Below are 21,132 nucleotides of genomic sequence, written 5' to 3'. Positions count from 1 at the left end.
GTCTGGAGGAAAGAAGACTGAGAGGGGATTTGATAAATGTTTATAAGCATCTGAGAGCTGCCCAGGAGTGGGGGGACAGGCTCTGCTCACTGCTCCCTGGGATAGGACAAGGAGCAATGGGTGTAAGTTGCAGCACAAGAGGTTCTGCCTCAACACAAGGGGGAACTTCTTTCCTGTAAGGGTCACAGAGCACTGGAACAGGCTCCCCAGAGAGGTTGTGGAGTCTCCTTCTCTGGAGACTTTCACGGCCTGTCTGGATGTGTTCCTCTGTGATCTGTGTTAGATAGTATTGTCCTGCTGTGGCAGGGGGGTGGGACTCCATGATCTCTTTGGGTCCCTTCCAACCCCTAATGTCCTGTGATCCTATGATCCAATGAACAGCAGTAAGATGGGCCCTTTTGCCAGCTGTGCTCTGCACATATTTGCACTGACATCATAAACCACAGTAAAACAAATAACTTTGTTCAGGCTGCTGCAACAGAAGATTTTCTGTCTGCCTGACATCATTTGATCCAAGAGGGACTGACCTGACTTAAAACCAGCTTTCATCGACGCCCTGTTGGAAGCTGGGAGCTTGCACCACTGGAGCTGAAAGCCACAAAGCTCATGGGACGACAGCCAGCAAAATACAGCATCCATACAGGAAGTGCTTTTTGGTTAAGAGGTGGCAGCACTGCAGACAGGAGAAATGTTGCTGAGACCATTTATCTGTAGTAGAGAGTTTAAGGATCCAATTCCCCCTTCCATACCACTGTGTCTCCAGTTTAGTGGATGTCAAAATATTGCAGTGTGGCAAGATCTCATTTTGTGCATACAAATCAATGTTCTGATTGATGGGCCTCGGACTGATTTTTGTTGAAGCTCTATTATCTGGGTGACATGAGTCAGAGAAACTAAAGACTCACTGATTATGATGTTAGAAAGCAACTGAAGTCCGCGAAAGAATAACCTACATCAAGGCAGACTGTGTTAGCCATTAACACTTTAAAGTCAGATACTGCAGCAGTTTAAGAGCCAATGCTCTATTTTGGTTCTAAATTATAACCAAAAGAGAGGAACTTTCTGGATATTCTTTTGAATATGCAGTGAATGAGCAGGGCATTGCTTGCAAAAGTATAGTAATGATAAAGTCTCTATCATTCATTGGTTTACTAAGAGGGAAAACCCAGCAATGTATAAGCAATTTCATAGAATTATAGAGTCATAGAATCAACCAGGTTGGAAGAGACCTCCAAGAGCATCCACTCCAACCTAGCACCCAGCCCTGACCAATCATCTAGACCATGGCACTAAATGCCTCAGCCAGGCTTTGCTTCAACACCTCCAGGAATGGCAACTCCACCACCTCCCTGGGCAGCCCATTCCAATGCCAATCACTCTCTCTAGCAACAACTTCCTCCTAACATCCAGCCTAGACCTCCCCTGGCACAACTTGAGGCTATGTCCGCTTTTTCTGTTGCTGGTTGCCTAGCAGAAGAGACCAACTCCCTTCAGGTAGCTGTAGACAGCAATGAGGTCACCCCTGAGCCTCCTCCAGCCTAAAGACTCCCAGCTCCCTCAGCCCCTCCTCACAGGGCTGTGCTCCAGGCCCCTCACCAGCTTTGTCACCCTTCTCTGGACACATTCCAGTATCACAACATCTCTCTTGAATTGAAGAGCCCAGAACTGGACACAGCACTCAAGGTGTGGCCTGACCAGTGCTGAGTACAGGGGAAGAATAACCTCCCTTGTCCTACTGGCCACACTCTTCCTGATCCAGGCCTGGATGCCATTGTCTCTCTTGGCCACCTGGGCACACTGCTGGCTCATGTTCAGCTACTATCTACCAGTACCCCCAGGTCCCTTTCTTCCTGGCTGCTCTCCAGCCACTCTGTCCCCAGCCTGTAGCTCTGCTTGGGGTTGTTATGAGCAAAATGTAGAAACCTGCACTTGGCTTTGTTAAATCTCATCCCCTTGTCCTCAGCCCACCCATCCAACCAGGCAAGGTCCCTTTGCAGGGCTCTCCTACCCTCCAACAGATCGTCAGCTGCTCAACTTTGGCTCTGTTGTTGTTCCTTTGCCTCTCTGACTCCTTCACACTGTGCTAACCTTTTCCTGATAACATGTGGAGACTTTTCTGGCTCTCTGTCTAGGGGGGGGGAGAGAAGAAGGTGGCATTGGCCCCTTCTGGGCTTTATTTGTCCACGATGGGAAGGAAAGGATGTGATTTCTGTATTATTCTGTATTATTTGTAAATTGCAAGTAATTGTAATTATCTGATGTATATATACTTGTAAATTTGGCTTGCTTTGAGATCTATCTTTATCTTACTTCCAAGCTGTCTCAGCTTGTCTGGTGAATTTTATATAGGGTATAATTTCTCAGACCTGCCACTGTGTTCAGTTTTGGGCTCCCCAGTTTAAGAGGGACAGGGATATGCTGGAGAGGGTCCAGCAGAGAGCTAAGAGGATGCTTAGGGTACTGGAGAACATAGCTTAGGAGGAGAGGCTGAGGGATTTGGGACTTTTCAGTCTGGAAAAGAGAAGACTGGGAGGGGATTTGATAAATGTTTATAAGCACCTGAGGGCTGCCCAGGAGTGGGGGGACAGGCTCTGCTCACTTGCTCCCTGGGATAGGACAAGGAGCAATGGGTGTAAGTTGCAGCAAAAGAGGTTCTGCCTCAACACAAAGGGGAACTTCTTTCCTGTAAGGGTCACAGAGCACTGGAGCAGGCTCCCAAGAGAGGTTGTGGAGTCTCCTTCCCTGGAGCCTTTCAAGGCCTGTCTGGATGTGTTCCTCTGTGATCTGTGTTAGATAGCATTGTCCTGCTCTGGCAGGGGGGGTTGGACTCAATGCTCTCCATGCGTCCTTTCCAACCCCTAACATCCTGTGAGCAATCCTGTGAAACCTGCAAGAGAAGCAGGACACAACAGTAAAGCAAGACCAGGTGAAGTGCAGTGGCTGAAGCAAGTTTCACTGGGGCCTCTGGCAGCAGGAGAATTTCCAAACCTGCTTACTAGCTCCAATGTCATTGCTTAAATGTGTGTAAAGCCCAGACACTGGAATCAGCAGAGATGCAGACAGTGCAGGTGGTGCACTTTGGAGGCCTGTGCAGCTCTTGCTGAAGTAGACACACTTGGCCAGCTGAATGGCCCTGCAGACTTTGCAGCCAGTGTTGACTCATCTGACTGTAATCAGATTTTTGCCCCCTAGTTCACATATGGTTACTGTCAGAGACTGAGCTAAACAACATGTCCCAACATCTCAGAAAAAAAAAAAGGTGTTTTGAGCTAAGTTTCTGAGAAGTGCTAAGTGAGCATCCTGCTTGTGCTCACTGTCCTGAAGGTCCCCTCTTGCATGAGCTCAGACCCCCAGGAGCAACACAGTATGTAACAACTGGACAAGAAGCCAGCCAAGGAATGCAGAGTGAGCCTGTGCATGCTACCATGGGATCACCTGCCTGACTGCTGAGCTTGCATGGACTGAAAGACCTCCACTCTGGACCATCACACCTCTAACTGAGCGCCTGTCACCTAACACACATAGGAGGTGAAGGCTTCCTGTTGTGACAGGTGATGCTGATTCTGAGCCAACCACAGTCTGGCAGCTCCTGATTTATCAACAGCAGCCATCATTTTGGAGAAACCAGCCTGACAAGGGGGGGTCAACTCTGGAAACCTCCTACCACACCCAGCATGTCCAACACAACTGGCCAGTGGGCCTGGCTGAGCAGGTCACTCCTGGAAAACACTAAGTGATTCTCAGAAAAGCCTGCATATGCAGTGAGGCAGCCAGGGGAAAGAAGAGAAGCTCCAGCCTGCAGACAGAGCACTCCTCACCCACTCTCTTCAAATGGATTTCTGGAGCAGCTCTCCTATGAGGACAAACTGAAAGAGTTGGGGCTGTTCAGGCTGGAGAAGAGGAGGCTCCCAGGTGACCTTCTTGTGGCCTTCCACTATCTGAAGGGGGCCTACCAAAAAGCTGGGGAAGGTCTTCTGAGGCAGTCAGGGAGAGACAGGACTAGGGGGAATGGAGAGAAGCTGGAGGTGGGGAGATTCAGACTCAGACTGGATGTGAGGAGGAAGTTGTTGAGCATGAGAGTGGTGAGAGGCTGGAATGGGTTGCCCAGGGAGGTGTTTGAGGCCCCATGGCTGGAGGTGTTTAAGGCCAGGCTGGCTGAGGCTGTGGGCAGCCTGCTCTAGGATAGGGTGTCCCTGGGCATGGCAGGAGGGTTGGAACTAGATAATCCTTGTGGTCCCTTCCAACCCTGACTGATTCTGTGACTTTTGGGATGCTGAATGATTCCGGGGTGACCTTTCTTTTCTGTGTGTGTGGGTGTTTATTTCATTCTCTCTCCTCCCCCATCTCTCTTTCTCTTTCCCTCTCCTTATCCCTTCCTCTCCTCATGTGTGTGCAATAAAGCTAGCCCATGCATTTGACACCATTTGTGCCTTAATTCTGTGCCTGAGAATCCGAACCTCCCATACCTGTGATTCTTCCAGACTGAGACAGTTACCCAAGGTCCAGACAGCTCCCCCTCACACTGTCTGTGAGTGTGCACAGTTTAACTCACGCCTGAGCTGCAAACCTCACCTTGGTGTCTGCCTTATTGGTCACTAACAATAACAAACTGCTGTGAAAGTGTTTACCAGAGCATAATCTCCAGTTTCCTGGAAATATAATTTTTGTATTTAAGGACAGTGACAGTCCTTCCACTTCATTCCATGCCATGAGGGTGTAGAAAGCACCAGGAAACTGAGTCCTAAGCTGCAGTGTCTTCTGGTTGGTGTGTTCATAGCATCACAGGCTCACAGGATGTTAGGGGTTGGAAGGCGCCCAAGGAGATCATAGAGTCCAACCTCCCTGCCAGAGCAGGACAATACTATCTAACACAGATCACAGAGGAACACATCCAGACAGGCCTTGAAAGGCTCCAGGGAAGGAGACTCCACAACCTCTCTGGGGAGCCTGCTCCAGTGCTCTGTGACCCTTACAGTAAAGAAGTTCCCCCTTGTGTTGAGGCAGAACCTCTTGTGCTGCAACTTACACCCATTGCTCCTTGTCCTATCCCAGGCAGTAAGTGAGCAGAGCCTGTCCCCCCCTCCTCCTGGCCAACCCTCAGATACTTATAAACATTTATTAAAGCCCCTCTAAGTCTTCTCTTTTCCAGACTAAACAGCCCCAGGTCCCTCAGCCTCTCCTCATAAGCCATGCCCTCCAGTCCCCTAAGCATCCTCGTAGTCCTCTGCTGGACCCTCTCCAGCAGATCCCTGTCCCTCTTAAACTGGGGAGCCCAAAACTGAACACAGGATTCAAGATGAGGCCTCACCAGGGCAGAGTAGGGGGCAGGAGAACCTCCTTTGATCTGCTGGACACACTCTTTCTAATACACCCCAGGATGCCATTGGCCTTCTTGGCCACAAGGGCACATTGCTGTGCCATGGTTAACTTGTTCTCCACCAGCACTCCCAGATCCCTCTCCACAGAGCTGCTCTCCAGCAGATCACCTCCCAGCCTGTACTGGGGCAGTTATTCCTCCCCAGATGCAGGACTCTGCACTTGTCCTTGTTGAACCTCATCTGGTTCCTCTGTTTCCAGCTCTCAGTCTGTCCAGGTCTCTCTGGATGGCCACACAGCCTTCAGCTGGATCAGCCAAGCCTCCCAGCTTGGTGTCATCAGCAAACTTGCTGGGCAGAAGACATTTAGTCACAGAGCCTCAAGAATATATGAAATTCTGCCATACTTTTCACCCTGCTTGCCTGTTTTTTAAAGGAGTTTATCTCCTGGTTTTGCTTTAATGGATTTACCTACAACTTTCTTAATTCTTTCTGGGTGGCCTCTCTCCAGTTTCACATCTACCAATGACCACATTTTCTTCCTGTAGCTATTGAAAGCAGTAACCAAAACAGCAAAGAAAACAACCCCAAAACACCTACCCTTAGACAGTCCCAAGGGGTTTCTGATGACAAAATTTGATGCTCATTCATGTAATGCTGCCATGTAAACCCACCAAAGATGACCGGAACAAATGGGACCTGACTGCCTTCATAAATTTCCTTGAGTGCTTGGTGGGAGGCAGAACACGCTCTTGCAAATGACCTCTGAGACTGCAGTGTAAAAATAACCTAAAGCATTTAAACAGCAACAAGAGGGGAAGGATGCATTTTATGTCAATTCAGTCAAAAAGTCCTCAGAATTAGTTGCCTGAAGTGTTTTGGAAAGCTGACGGAGTATAATAGCACAGAGACTATTTTCTTGCTTCTCAGCAAAGACAGCATTAATCGTCTGGGCTTAATATAGCCTTCCACATGCCAACTGGGTGCAAAATTATGGCTGGTATTAGAAAACCACTTACCATGCAGACAGCCTTAAAGTGCAATAAGCTGTGGGGTGTGGATGCAGATGGAGTATGCCTAAAGATGTGGAGTGACCTTGAGAATTGTATGCTGTCTCTGGAGACATAGTGCCTCTTCATCATGGACCCTGTCAGAGGTGGAGCTCTTTATCAGTGGTGAAGCAAGGAAGGACTTGATTTGGAGCCTGTCTAGAATTTCATGGTCCTAATGTATATGGAGAGGTCTGAACACAAGAACTTACAGGACTTGGTTGTATACACAGCTCTAATACCTGTGTGCATAAGACATAGAGCAGCATACTTCAGGATTGTGCCAGGGAGAGAATTCATAGATCAGTCAGGGTTGGAAGAGACCACAAGGATCATCTAGTTCATAGAACAATAGAACCAATCAGGGTTGGAAAGCACCACAAGGATCACCTAGTTTATAGAAATATAGAATCAGTCAAGGTTGGAAGGGACTACAATGATCATCTAGTTCCAACCCCCCTGACACAACTGAAGCCTTTTTCCTCTAATCCTATTGATAGTTCATTTGGAGAAGAGACTCTGAATGTTTGTAGAATCACAGAATCAACCAGGTAAGAAGAGACCTCCAAGATCATCCAGGCCAACCTAGCACCCAGCCCTGTCCAATCAACTAGACCATGGCACTAAGTGCCTCAGACAGACTTTTCTTCAACACCTCCAGGGACAGTGACTCCACCACCTCCCTGGGCAGCCCATTCCAATGCCAATCACTGTCCCTGCAAAGAACTTTTTCCTAACATCCAGCATAGACCTCACCTGCCACAACTTGAGACTGTGTCCCCTTCTTCTGTTGCTGGTTGCCTGGCAGAAGAGACCAACCCCCACCTGGCTACAGCCTCCCTTCAGGTAGTTGTAGACAGCAATGAGGTCACCCCTGAGCCTCCTCTTCTCCAGGCTGCACACCCCCAGCTCCCTCAGCCTCTCCTCACAGGGCTGTGTTCCAGGCCCCTCACCAGCTTTGTCGCCCTTCTCTGGACATGTTCTAGTATCTCAACATCTCTCTTGAATTGAGGAGCCCAGAACTGGACACAGCACTCAAGATGTGGCCTGAGCAGTGTTGAGTCCAGGGGCAGAATAACCTCCCTTGTCCTACTGGCCACACTTCCTGATCCAGGCCAGGATGCAATTGGCTCTATTGGCCACCTGGGCACACTGCTGCCTCATCTTCAGCTACTACCTACCAGTACCCCCAGGTCCCTCTCTGCCTGGTTGCTTTCCAGCCACTCTGTCCCCAGCCTGTAGCACTGCTTGGTGTTGTTGTGGCCAAAGTTTAACACCCCACAGACCTGTAAGCATTCGCCATCCTCTTTTATACCCAGCCTGGCTTGGTTCATGTACCTTCTGCCAAATAGCTCCATGTTTATTGATGGAAAGGGAGCAGAAGCATGGCTGGGCATCTCTTCTGAGACTTTGTCTTAGGTCTTGAAGAATTCAGTGTATGACAACTAATGTCACACCCTCTAGCATCCTGCATTGTAACATCTGTACAACATAGCTCAGAGTTTGTTGTTGCAGTGTTAGTACCTAGTAAAGTGGGCTCAACCACTCAACACTTACATAACTCCTTTTTTTTTTTTCTGTGCATGAATTGTGTCTCCATTCTGCTTTTCTCCTTCTGACTGATAATAAGTTACAGGTTTTAGGGTGAGTTCTTTTTTTGTTCTGTCGGTGGCTGGATTCCTTTGTTCTGCAGCAGTCTCTCTCTCTGATCTCTGAAGAGAGGATTAATTTTAAGAGCATGATTATAAATATACTGTCAGCAAAATCTTTTTGGACAAATGTAAATCTTTGCTAAAATTGGAAGCCATTCAGCCTGTCATTTCAGTGGTTATTCAGATACAGACATACAACAGCATCATGCAGAGTGAGTCAAGAAGATTCGTGGATCAGGATTTTTGATAATTAGTCAACACCAGCATTTAGGTAATTATCATAGAATCATAGAGTCAGCCAGGTTGGATGAGACCTCCAAGATCACCCAGTCCTGGCTAATCAACTAGACCATGGCAGTAAGTGCCTCAGCCAGGCTTTGCTTCAACACCTCTTGGGATGGTGACACCACCACCTCCCTGGGCAGCCCATTCCAATGCCAATCACTCTCTCTCCTAACATCCAGCCTAGACCTCCTCCGTCACAACTTGAGGCTGTGTCCCCTTGTTCTCTTGCTGTTTGCCTGGGAGAAGAGACCAACCCCCACCTGACTACAACCTCCCTTTAGGTAGTTGTAGACAGCAATAAGGTCACCCCTGAGCTTCCTCTTCTGCAGGCTACACACCCCCAGCTCCCTCAGCCTCTCCTCACAAGGCTGTGTCCCAGCTTTGTCGCCCTTCTCTGGACATGTTCCAGTATCTCAACATCTCTCTTGAATTGAATAGCCCAGAACTAGACACAGTACTCAAGGTGTGGCCTGACTTCCATTTCCCTTTCCCCCTCCCCATGCCAGGAAAGCCTCCTTGGCTTTTATGTTGGGGCACATCACAACAGATGTGTGTTCTCCTTTGAGACTCGCCCACTGTTTGGCTTAATTAATCCTGACACATTGCAGTTGCTGTTACGGAAGAAATGTCAAGAGAAATTAGAGCAGCTGGTAGCGTGAAAACCAGGGAAGGCAGGACTCCACGGTGCCTCACTTTCCCAAGAGAAGTTTGATTTGCTTTCCTGTCAGAGATGGGGTGGGACCGGATGGCTGTGAGCAGGAGAGGGTGATTTCTGTCACCCACTAATGGTGCAGTCCCACTGAGACCCCCAGAGGGGACAGCAGGCACTGTTCCCCAAACAAGCCCAGCAGGAGATCTAGTTAACAACTGGTATGGCTGGCCTTTTGCGAGAGCTAGAGCAGCCCTGGGATTTAGCTGGGCTTAGGGTCCCAGTGCCTTGAAGCATAAGGCTGTGAGGAGCTCTGGGGCTTAGTTGAGCTCCTTGGGGAGAAGAGAAGCACTGCTGAGTTGCATCTTTATTTTCTTGTACTCTATCCATGTGCACCTTCATCTGCTGTTTCTCACCACTTCCTTCCCCTTTGTATCTATTGACTTGAATGTTTATATGCACCAATCAATTTTGCTGGATTTATCAGCAGCTTTCATGTCTTATTTTTTTCTCTCAAAGCAAACAACCTTCATATTCTGATCTTCCATTAGACTATCACATCTGAGATCTTTCCTTTCTGCAGTGATTTGATTTAGCAGAAGGAGAAGCTAGTGTAGTAATACACAGTGCAGCTGCACAATGTGGCTGTATTGTAAACACAGATTTCCCTCTCTATGAGCATCTCGTTCACTGTCTTCTCCTGTGGGACATCTAACTTGTAAGCTTGCAGATGCCACAAGCCTGGAATAGAATTACAGTTACTGAGAACTGGCTTTGGCACTTAAGTACTGCTCAGAGTTCAGGAGTGTGATTTGTGCTGTTTGGCTTAAGGATGCACACAAGCAAAACCTTGCTTCTGCTCAATGCATTGGTAAAAATGTATCTTTGTTCCACTGCAGACAGGCACTTACTTGGCCAAAGACATGCTATTCGTACTTAAATGTTAAGAACAAGCCCTTGCCATGTCATGGTACTTCAAAAGTTTGGCTTCTAGTAGTGTAGAAGGAATATGTTTCTCCTGTGTTGAGCACGCAGACTGCACCACCCATTGCAGATGTTGGATGTCTCTTTCCTAATGGCTGCACTGGGCTTGATGCAAGAGTGCTTCTCTAGGACTCCTCAAGGGAGTCGACCATGAGCTGTGTTACAGCAAGAAGCAAAGAAGAGACCGAGGAGAGCAGGAGAAAGAAAGCTGGTTTTGGAGGGCCACGGCACTCCACAAGGCTTGCCTGCAGCAGAGGTGCTGGCTTTGGTCACTGCGATGACAGTAGCTGCAGACTGTCAGGCTGTTTGTGCTGTGCAGTGAGCTCAAGGCCCTGGGGCTGCTCAAGAGTTGTCTAGGCACAAGGTTAGCCAGGGCAGGTTACAGCAGGCAGAAAGACAGTCATGGTCTCTTGCCCACTATATACATGTGTTCAGAAGAAAGTTAGGCTGTCGCTGCCCAGTGGCAGCCCTTCTAATCTGCACCAATCAGGGCATCCTGGTTTCTGTGTGTCAGACCCTCTAATCTACAGCAGTCAGAGCATCCTAGTTTCTATGTGTCAGACCCTCTAATCTGCAGCAGTCAGGGCATCCTGGTTTCTCTGTGGCAGCAACAACTCAACTCACCCTCACAGGTCAGCTCACTCTCCCCTGTTCTTGTGCACTGTGTCTCTCACCCCCACCCTACTTCACATTCCTCAAACTATCACAGTGTTGCTTATTCTCCATCTGTAGCTGTCAGGGCAAAGAGAGGTGCTCTGTTGTTCTGTAGCAGACCTGGTTTGTGGAGACAGGCCCCCTCTTTCATTCTGCACTTGATCTGAACTTTGCCAACACATCCCAGGTGTAGGAGGGCAAAGGAAATGGGATATGTGGGCTATGAGAAATATCACTTAAATACTAGTCCCTTATCCCATGTCCATTCATTTCCCACTTCACTATTCTCTCTTCCAGAGGTGCTGCTCTGCTAAGTTGAATGCCATCAAGCTGCAGAGAGCACTTTTCTGTCTGTGGTCACAGAACTTCTGCCTGTCCTCTGGGTGATGAGTTCCTATTGAATTTATAGAAGGAGACATGAACCTAATAGGCTTCACTGCCCCCTGGATCTTAATGTCCATTTAGGATCATAGAATCACTAAGAGTGGAAAAGACCTCTATGATCATCAAATCCAACCATAAACCCAACACTAACATGACCACTAAATCATGTCCCAAAGTGCCATGTCTGCACATTTTTTGAACACCTCCAGGGATGGTGATGCCATCACTTCTTTGGGCATCATGTTCCAGTGCTTGGCCACTCTTTCAGTGAAGATTTTTTTTCCCCAATATCCAACCTAAAGCTCCCCTGGTGCAAGCCATTTCTTGTCATCCTATTGCTAGGTGCTTGGGAGAAGAAACTGCCCCTCACCGTGCTGCAGCCTCCTTTCGGGTAGTTGTAGAGAACAATGAGATATCCCCTCAGTCTCCTCCAGGCTAAACAATCCCAGTTCCCTCAGCTGTTTTTCCCAAGACCCATTCTGACTCTTCAGGAGTTTTGTTGCCATTCTCTGGACATGCTTCAGCACCTCAGCATCTTTTTTTTGTAGTGAAGGGCCCAAAACTGAGCACAGCATTTAAGGTGCAACCTCAGCAGTGCCATTTCCTTTCTGGGAGAGCTTAAGAAGCTGTGAGTGTGGGCAGCAGTGCTGTGTGAAGGAGGTTGTGTGTTTGTGTGGTGTCGATGAACACTGTGTGAGGTGGGAACGCACTTCTGCCTGTGTTCCTCCGTACACATCAAGCCACTGCCTGAGCCAGGACTGCATTTTGTTGCTCTGCCTGAGAGAGGTGTACACATCAGGGCTGCCACACAGCACAGCTGCTTTGAGATTGTTTTGCACAAATCAGGTGTAATTCTGTGAGCAAAACTGCCCATGAATTAAACACAGCCTGTGCTAAACTAGAGCTGTCAGTTTAAGGCATTTTAATGCAAGTGCACACTTGGTGCTCTGGAACTGGACTCTGTCTTGTGGATCAGAGATTTTCCATCTGAGCAGGTGAGATGCAGAAATTTTTGGAGCCAGGGAGCCTTTGTGTGCACTCAGAGCTGTCTCAGGGCTTCTCAGCCATGTCATAAGACTGACTGCTTCAGGGCTGATAGGCTGAGGTTGAGCAGGACTTTCATGGCAGAGGATAGCCTTGGTGAACTGTTAGAAGTGTTACACTCCTTATGTCCTGTATGTCTGCACATTCATGTCCTTACAAGGCCTTTGCCTCCTTGAGCGCAGAACTAGCCAGCCTGGCTCAGGGATTTAGCGTAGGTGAGACAGGCAGAGTCATTGTGCCACACTTTTCACCCCTTGGTCTAGCCTACTTGAGGCTACACTGGCATCCAAGCAAGTTTTGGTCAGGGATTGCTACCCGTTGCCTGTAGCCCCAGCCTCCACAGGTGGGTAACTGTACTGGTGAGAAAGATGTCTGTCCCTGCTCACTGGCACTTCTGCCCTGTGGGAAGCTGCCAAACTTGCACAATCTACCTGGGAGGCTGTGCGAGTTTGTTCCCTCATCCAAGTTGTGCAAAGTCCTCAAGCTCTACTCATGTGAACCATTTTGATAGCCTTAACTAATCTGTTTGTTTTTTCCATGGCTTAGATTTGAGACGATTCCTCCCAGCAGTGCTGTGTAGGCTCTCCACCCTCACAGGGACCGTGAGAAGTTGTTGAAGCACATCTGCTTCTCTGTTGCCATGGCCAAAGCAGTGAGAAGGCACTTCTGCATTGCCTGAGGCCTTTCTCACTCATGGCCTTGCCCTGGGTTGGTTAAAGCAGCACAATCTCCTCCCTGAGGTCTCTTATGTCAGTATAAAAGTAGCTTACATCTGCTTTTTGATTCATGATTTCCTTACAGACTTAACCTGTATTATTGTAGGCTGTTTCCAATCTTATAGAGTGTGAGCAAAGGTGTGGGGGGACTTCAACTAAATGCACCAGCACCATTTTTTTTTGGGTAGGCAAGCTCTGAGCAATGTGACTGAATGTTGTGGTAGGCCTGATAGGCCCAAAATGGGCTTACATTTGTCCTGCCTTGCCTGGGCATGTTTTTCTGCTTCACCAGATAGGCAAGAATGGGAAACAGACACAAAACCTGGAGCCATAGAGTCTGGCCTGCCCAGGGTCCTGTGGTGTAAGGTACACACACTTAGCTTGTGCCTGCTTAGTGCAAGGCCTGTGCTCTTCCCAAATTAGGGAAAAGTGAGCCTGTGGCTTTGCCTAATATGGTAAGGTTTGGCTACCTGCCAGCCTGATTGGCTCTTCTGTGTCCAAAGGGCAATTAATCTCTGCCCCACATTGATAAAAGGAGATGTCTTGAGTTCAAATGCAGGTTCCCAGAGACTCTAATAAATTTAATAGACCCAATGACAATTTATAGAATTTATAGAGTGCCCTCCCCTCTTCCCCCTCCTTTTCCCAAAAGATAGGGAGAGAGAGAGAGAGAGAGAGGTAAGCACACCCAAATAAATCAATCTCACTCGATTTGGAAGTTAAAAAGGAAAAGTTTAACAGTAACTTAGAAAAGGTATTGGAGGTAGGGAAGTTTACAAAGGATAAGGAAGGGAAAACAGCAAAATACAAAGAAAGGGATGGATACAACCCGAGCAATGTGATGGTGTCTCTGCCTCGTGGCTGCCACGTGGTGTGCTGGTATGCAGTGTGTGTGTGTGTGTTGAGAGGGAGCGAAGAAAAGAGGAAGAGGAGCAGGAAGCTCCTCTGTTTTATAGGACAGGAAGTGGGGGGAGTGGGCTAACCATCGCCTGGAGTGTGGCCCACCCCTGGGGAGGGGCCAAGACCCCTAGGGTCAGGTTCAGGGTTATGCCCCCCCTGGAGTGTTAACCCTATACAGGAGATATGCAGGTGAACAATGTGCTTTTGCTTCCCTGCTCTTTGCCATGCTCTCTCTGCTGTGCCCAGCTGTGCTGCCACTGCACACTGCCTTATTGCTTGCCTGCTAAACTCCACTGCCGCTAGTTACCAGGAGCAGACCCTGGATCTCTGCACACAATTGGCCTGTGTGGCCAGTGTGACATTGTGCTGAGACTGCACAACATCCTGCCTCTGCACCTGAAGGTCCTGCCTAGAATTCCTGGACATATACACAGATTGTCCAGAAGAAGCCAGGAGACAAGGTCAGAGATTGTCTGCATCCTTTCCCCAGAAGCCAGGAAGATTCAAGTCTCAACATACAACAAGACAGAGTCCCCTGAAAGCATTTGGGCACTGTCTGGACTGTGGCTAGCCCCCACGAGGGGAATAATAGTAATTTGTGAGTAAATGCTTCAATGCCTCTTTGTAATTCTCCATTGCCTTCTGCCATAGAGCAGAAAGAGCTTGAGCCTAGCTACTATGGCGTATTGGCTGCAAGCGGCATCTGACTGCAGGAACCTTCTCTTCCAGTTCAGTTAATGTTCATGTATTTTGCTGGTTATTACTCGTTCCTAGATATTATCCACAGAATGTTTCCATGGCTGTGTAAGAACTGAACTATTATTAAAATGAGTGGTCGGGGATGGTGAGAGTTCTGAATAGCAAAATGAGTAAACAATATTAATTGTGGAAAATATCATCTCACATCAATTAATTTCCCCTTCCCAACACTGAAGGCATGTGACTATTCACATCAACTACATTAAAAAACAAACCAACCCAAAACCTCAGTGTTGGTAGCCTAAAATTCAAACAATGAATGCAATAGCAGAAATTGCTGTCAGCATCCGTGAACAGAGAAAGAAAAACATCTTTCAAAGGAAAAAAAATACATTCACTTTGCATTATTCACCCATAGAATCACAGAATCATTCAGGTTGGAAGAGACCTCCAACATCATCCAGTCCAACCTAACACCCAGCCCTATCCAGTCAACTAGACCATGGCACTAAGTGCCTAAGCCAGGCTTTGCTTCAACACCTCCAGGGATGGCGACTCCACCACCTCCCTGGGCAGCCCATTCCAATGCCAATCACTGTCTCTGCAAAGAACTTCCTCCTAACATCCAGCCTATACTTCTCCCGGCACAACTTGAGACTATGTCCCCTTGTTCTGTTTCTGGTTGCCTGGCAGAAGAGACCAACCCCCACCCGGCTACCGCCTCCCTTCAGGTAGTTGTAGACAGCAATGAGGTCACCCCTGAGCCTCCTCATCTCCAGGCTTAACAACCCCTGCTCCCTCATCCTCTCATTGGCTCTAATGTGTGCTCCAAGAATGTTTTTTCACTGGAGCTCCTTGAATGAAGGAGAAAATGCTCCCACCCTTCACTTTGAGACTGCAAAGTCATAGGAATGGAAGGACTAGCACCCAGCTGGCTGAGTCAGAAGGGAAGACATTCTGATGATTTTCTTGTCCTTATACCCATGCTCTTGAATAAACCACTAGAACTTAGCTATCATTAGTGTCTCAACAAATTATGGTGAGCTTTGGGCACCAGCTCCTCTGGGCACTTCAGTAAAGCTGGACTTTACTAGACATCGTCCAGAAAGTCAGTGGAGTCTTTGCACATTTGCTTCAATGTTATTAATTTACAAGGGTTACTCAATTAGGAGAGCCCAGGAACTTGTAAAACTTTTACTTATTTACATTGTTTCTTGGAGAGGGATTTTCTCCAAGCATGATGATGATAAGCTTAGGCATTACAAATCCTCCTGCTGCGTTTGTCAACAGGCAGCCTGAAAGCATTAATCAGAGAGTCACAGGCTTCCTAACTGTGGCTTTGCTCCAGTTCCCCACTGCTTGGTTTGCCTCTGTGAGGCTCCAAATTCGCCCCAAAGTCTGGAGGAGCCCTACACACCAACACTGGGTTTTCCCTGGGCATTGGAAATGCAGCAGCAAAGTGGGATGTTTTTCATGACCCCTTTTTTAGGCAGCAGGCATGACAAAGCTGCCTTTGCCTCAAAAGCAAAGCACCCCTCCCTAAATCATGCATTTCAGCTTAAGGCAATTTTCTTGCACCTTACATGTCCCTACTGCATGAAGCTTCATCAGGGCAAGATGCAGGGTAAGCTTGAGCTTCAAAGCATGCTCCAAATCACTTCTCAGACAAGTGAAACAATTGCATTCCAAATTACTTTTGCAGAGAAGGGAAATGGACTAGAGGATGAGGAGGACTGGGAGTGTTGTGACCCCCAAGCATTTAAAACTGCCTTGATCACTTTGAAAGGTATCCCAAGTGTCCCTTGTTTGTTTAGGAGCCTCCAAGAGATTTCAGTCAGAATCACAGAATTGTTTTGTTTGGAAAAGAACTTTAAGGTCATTGAGTCCAACTGCTAACCTACCACCACCAGGGTCATTAAGCCATGTCCCAAAAGTGCCACGTCTACATGTTTTGTGAACACCTCCATGGATGGTGACTCCACCACCTTCCTGGGCAGCCTGCTCCAATGCCCAACCATTTTTTCCAGTAAAGAAAATTCTCTTAATATCCAATTTAAACCTCCCCTGGTGCAAATTGAGGTAATTTCCTCTCATCATATTGCTAGTTACTTGGGAGAGGACATCCAACATCCAACTCAAGCCAGTATCCTGGTTTTGGTTGGGCAAAACAACAGCCGACCCTTAGATGGCAGGCCTTTAGCAGTTCTGGGTCAGACAGGAGAGCTGACTGAAATTTGCTACAGGTATATCCCAGACCATGAGCGTCACACTCAGTATAAAGGAGGAAGTCGAGCGAGGAGTGGGGAGCTTTCTGCTAGAGTCTCCTGCTTGGGCTTCTGCTTTGCCCTGTTCCTCTTCATTCTCCTGCCCTTGAGGGCTGCCTTCCTGGATATTATGACTGCTGCATCTTTCTTTACTAGTCCGAGTGTAACTTTGCTTATTTTATATTGGCACTGGTATGCATTTGACTACTTCATGAAATCTGTTGTTATTTCAACCTGTGGGTCTTCTCTCCTTTTCCTGATACCCTTTCTCTGCTGGTAAGAGGTCATCAGGTGATGGAGTAATTGCTAGAGTTTAGCCCCACATACAGGCTAAACATCGGCAGCCAGTTAGGCAGCTCTGTGTTATTCATATGGAAAATGTGGTAGGCAAATACTGCTCATCTGCTCCTGGGAGGTGCTGATATATGTTAATGGTATAAGCAAATTGGCATAATTTCCACCCTGCCTCAGCCTAGGGCATTATTTATCCCTGTGTCACTGCTGGAAGTGGGATCTAACAAAGAGAAGTTTCTCATTCCTTCTAGTTACAGAGATTTTGCTCTGGGCACTTGTGAATCCCCATCTCCCTCATCTCTCAGGCACTGCTGGTGTGTCAAGTGTGGATTTTGAACCCACTTGGCAGATTGGCACAAGTCTTTTCTCTATGGTGGAATCACTTAAATGGTGCTGGGGAAGGTGAAGCCATTTACTGGCATAATAACTTTCATGCCCTGGTTTGGGCATGAAAGTTATTATCTTGGCCAGCGAGAAATAAAGGCATCATCCAGCTGCCCAAACAGGCAGAAGAGTTTGACACAGATTGTGTAGAAGTGGATTATTGCTCCTTTAGTCCCTTTGTCTAGTCTGGCTCTTTATGTGTTATTCAGAGCCTCATTCTGTGTATTGACATTTGCCTCTTCAAAAGCTGCAGGGAGAGGATAACCCACTGCCTTCTTAAATGGAAAATGCCAATAAAGAAACTGGATGCAGTGAGCTCTCCCTTCACTAAAATCTCCATGGTTTCATGAATGTGTCGTGAGGGTATTGGTAGCCTTTGCTACCTTGAAGGAGTTTCCTCCTTGAAGCAAAGTGGTTTCTTCTCAGAGTCAACATGCAAGCAAAGTTTTTCAGCTCTGACTGTTCTATAGGTACCTGTACAAGATCTAATGCATGTGTTAATGTGCATGCAAGGATGTTGCTAGGAAACTGGGGAGCTAAATGAAGAAATGCTGTTAATAGAGGCAAGTGACAGGGTCTCAAAAGTCTTCCTTTATAGTCATGCTGATGGTTGCTATTACATAAACAGGGCTAATGGTGAAGTAGGGATGGGTCATGCACTGGTGTCAATGGGCCTGCTTGAATACCAGCAAAAAAAGCTTGGCTTGACACTTGTGGTGTAGTTTGATATCGTTCCATTGCTGATAAGCATCACTACAAGCCATCTGCTTCTGGAAAGGGTAGGTAAGTGTTTTCGCTATTGACTGGTGAGGACTCTGCCCTGCCTCATTTCACTGTACCTAGTTGGTCACTAGTGAATGCAAATCTGAATCAGCCTGTAGAGGACCTGTCTAAACCCCAGGTTGGGGCAGTGCTTGCCCAGTCAGCCTGAAAATGTTTTGTAGTGTCTAGAGCACTGAAGGAGGTAATTCTCTGCTGCTACCTTTGTCGTTCTCTAGTAGACCTCCTAGTGGGTCTCAAAGGTGAGAGTCTACAACTACCTGAGGGGTGGTTGTGGCCAGGAGGAGGTTGCTCTCTTCTCTCAGGTGGCCAGCTCCAGAACAAGAGGACACAGCCTCAGGCTGCGCCAGGGGAAATTTCGCCTCGAGGTGAGGAGAAAGTTCTTCACTGAGAGAGTCATTAGGCACTGGAATGGGCTGCCTGGGGAGGTGGTGGAGTCGTCGTCCCTGGGGCAGTTCAAGGCAAGGTTGGATGTGGCACTTGGTGCCATGGTCTAGCCTTGGGCACTGTGGTAAAGGGTTGGACTTGATGATCTGTGAGGTCTCTTCCAACCTTGGTGATACTGTGATACTGTGTGATACTGTGAATGAGAGATTTTTTTCCTCCCTCTTTCTTGTGTGAGCTAATGACTTCCTTAAAAATGGAATAGTTTTCATCCTATATTACCAAGAAATGGTTCATTCTCTTTTTCTTGGTCATCTTCAGATGCTCGGAGAGTACAACCCCTCAGTGCTGTGCTGTGGTCATGGTTTGCAGGGGTCTGATGACCTTTGAGGGTCCCTTCACAGCCTGATGCATTCTGTGGTAGAACTTGGAGCCTTCTGCTGTGAGGCCAGATTGAGATAGCTGGGTTTGTTCAGCCTGGAGAAGAGAAGGCTCCAGGGAGACCTTCTGGTAGCCTTTCAGTCCTTGAAGTGGGATAGTTACTTAAAGCTGGGGACAGAGTTTTGAACAGAGCCTGTTGTGACAGGACAAGGGGTGATGGTTTGAACTACAAGAGGGAGATTTACACCAGATAGAAGGAAAAAAAACTTTACACTGAGAGTGGTGAGACCCTGGGGCAGGTTGCTCAGAGAGGTGGTGGATGCCCCATCCCTGGAAGCATTCCCATTGAGGTTGATTGGAGCTTTGAGCAATCCGCTCTAGGATCATAGGATTGTAGGGGTTGGAAAGGACTGCCAGCAATCACTGAATCCAACTCCCCTGCAGCTTCTCTGGGCAGTCTGTTCCAGGGTTCCATCGCTCTCCCAAGAAAGAAGTTTTTCCTTCATGTTGGGGTGGAAGATGGTGGAGTTGCAGAAGTCCTTGCTGGCTGCAGGGCGAGTGGACTAGTTGACCTCTAAAGGTCCCTTCCAATCCAATCAATTCAATGATGTCAGGAAAACGGAAGCAAAGAAGGATAAAGATCTACTTGAGACTGGAAAGTGAGCTAATGCCAGCACCAGAACACGTGTCTGATGGATTTCAACTATTGATGGATCCACTGGTGAGTGCTGGCTGTGGAGCAAGGGGGTTTGATTCACCACTGGTGGCACAGCAGAAGTGGTCAGGACCGCATGGATGCCATCCAAAAACAAAACCAAAACTCTCAAACCCACCATGCTGGCAGCCATGTTTCCCCTCCTCACCCTGCCTCCTTTCCTCCCACCCATCATCTGATGCTTTCTGAGAACATCTGGGGTGTTTTGGAGCTGTTTATGCCTTTAGACCAGAAACAGTTGCGGTGCCAGAGAACACCAATAGCAGTAACACAAATGAAAAGCAACTGCGTGAGGTGGGGAAGAGGAAGAGTTTTGGTGTCAGCACTGAAAGAATGAAGATGCTTTGGAAGAATCAGAGAACAGCCTAGGTTGGAAGGGGCCTCAGGGATCATGTACTCCAATCCCCCTGCTGTGGGCAGGGACACTTAAAACAGGTAGCTCAAGCCTTCATCCAACCTGGCCTTGAACACCTCCGGGGAGGAGACATCCACAATCAACACCCCCAAGGCTTTTCTTTCAGGGTTGCTCTCAACCCACTCTGCACCCTGCCTGGATTTATGCCTGGGGTTGGCCCAACCCAGCTGCAGGACCTTGCCCTGTGACTTGTTGAACCTCATGCAGTTGGCACTGGCTCACTTCTCAAGCCTGTCAAGATCCTTCTGGGTGGATGCCATCCCTCAGGTGAGTCTCCTGCACCATGTAGCTTGGTGTCATCAGCAGACTTGCTGAGGGTGCACTCAATGCCGCTGTCCTTGTCACCAACAACGATGTTAAACAGCTCAGGACCTAGGCCAGACCCCTGAGGAGCTCCACTTGTCACTGGTCTCCACCTGGACATGGAGTCATTGACTCTTTGACTGCAACTGGACTTCTCTTGCTAGTCCGAAAAATGTCATCTCCTGCTCCCGAACTCCTGGATGCTGTGTGACAGGTTCAGGATGCCCCCCGCCCCATCTGAAGCATCACTTATAGAGGTGTCCTTCTGGATTGCTACAGGTGGCCTTGATTTCTTAAGGACCAGCTGTCTCTGGTTGGGTCAATGAGACACCCTTGAAAGCAATGACCCTAAAGTTTGTCCAGTTCTGGGGTTGCTTTTGTTGATGTATCTTTTTTTCCTCTTAGCTATCTTAGGTGTGCCAATATTGAGTCAAACAAAGCACATGGCTCCCTGAACAGTGAGGCTTCTGGAGCTTCCCTGTCCATTTGTGGTCATCTTGCGCAAGTGTGATGGTTGGTCTCCTGTGAAAGCTATCAGAAGGTTGTCCTCCGGATATGGTAGTGGCTTAGTAGCAGTGGTGGGATTGTGAGCTTGAGGCAAGACTTGGTGAACTCAAAGGTCTCTTCCAGCCTGAACAGAGCTGTGGTTCCATGATTCTGAAATGACAATCAGGAGAGGGCAGTTAGTGTCAGTAACTGCATGTCAGTTAATATTTAATTATTTACTTCATGGCTCTTTATTTTTGTTACGCTCAAGGAATCTGCAGAAGGCTGCCCAGGGAGGTGGTGGAGTCATCATGCCTGGAGGTGTCCAAGCAGCGAGATGGAGGTGCACCCTCAGCAGGTTTGCAGATGGCCCCAAGCTGAGTGGTGCTGTGGAG

This window comes from Pogoniulus pusillus, chromosome 5 (assembly GCF_015220805.1).
Source record: "Pogoniulus pusillus isolate bPogPus1 chromosome 5, bPogPus1.pri, whole genome shotgun sequence".
Classification (NCBI taxonomy): Eukaryota; Metazoa; Chordata; class Aves; order Piciformes; family Lybiidae; genus Pogoniulus; species Pogoniulus pusillus.
The sequence above is the reverse complement of the archived record's forward strand: the minus strand, read 5'-3'. Positions refer to the sequence as shown.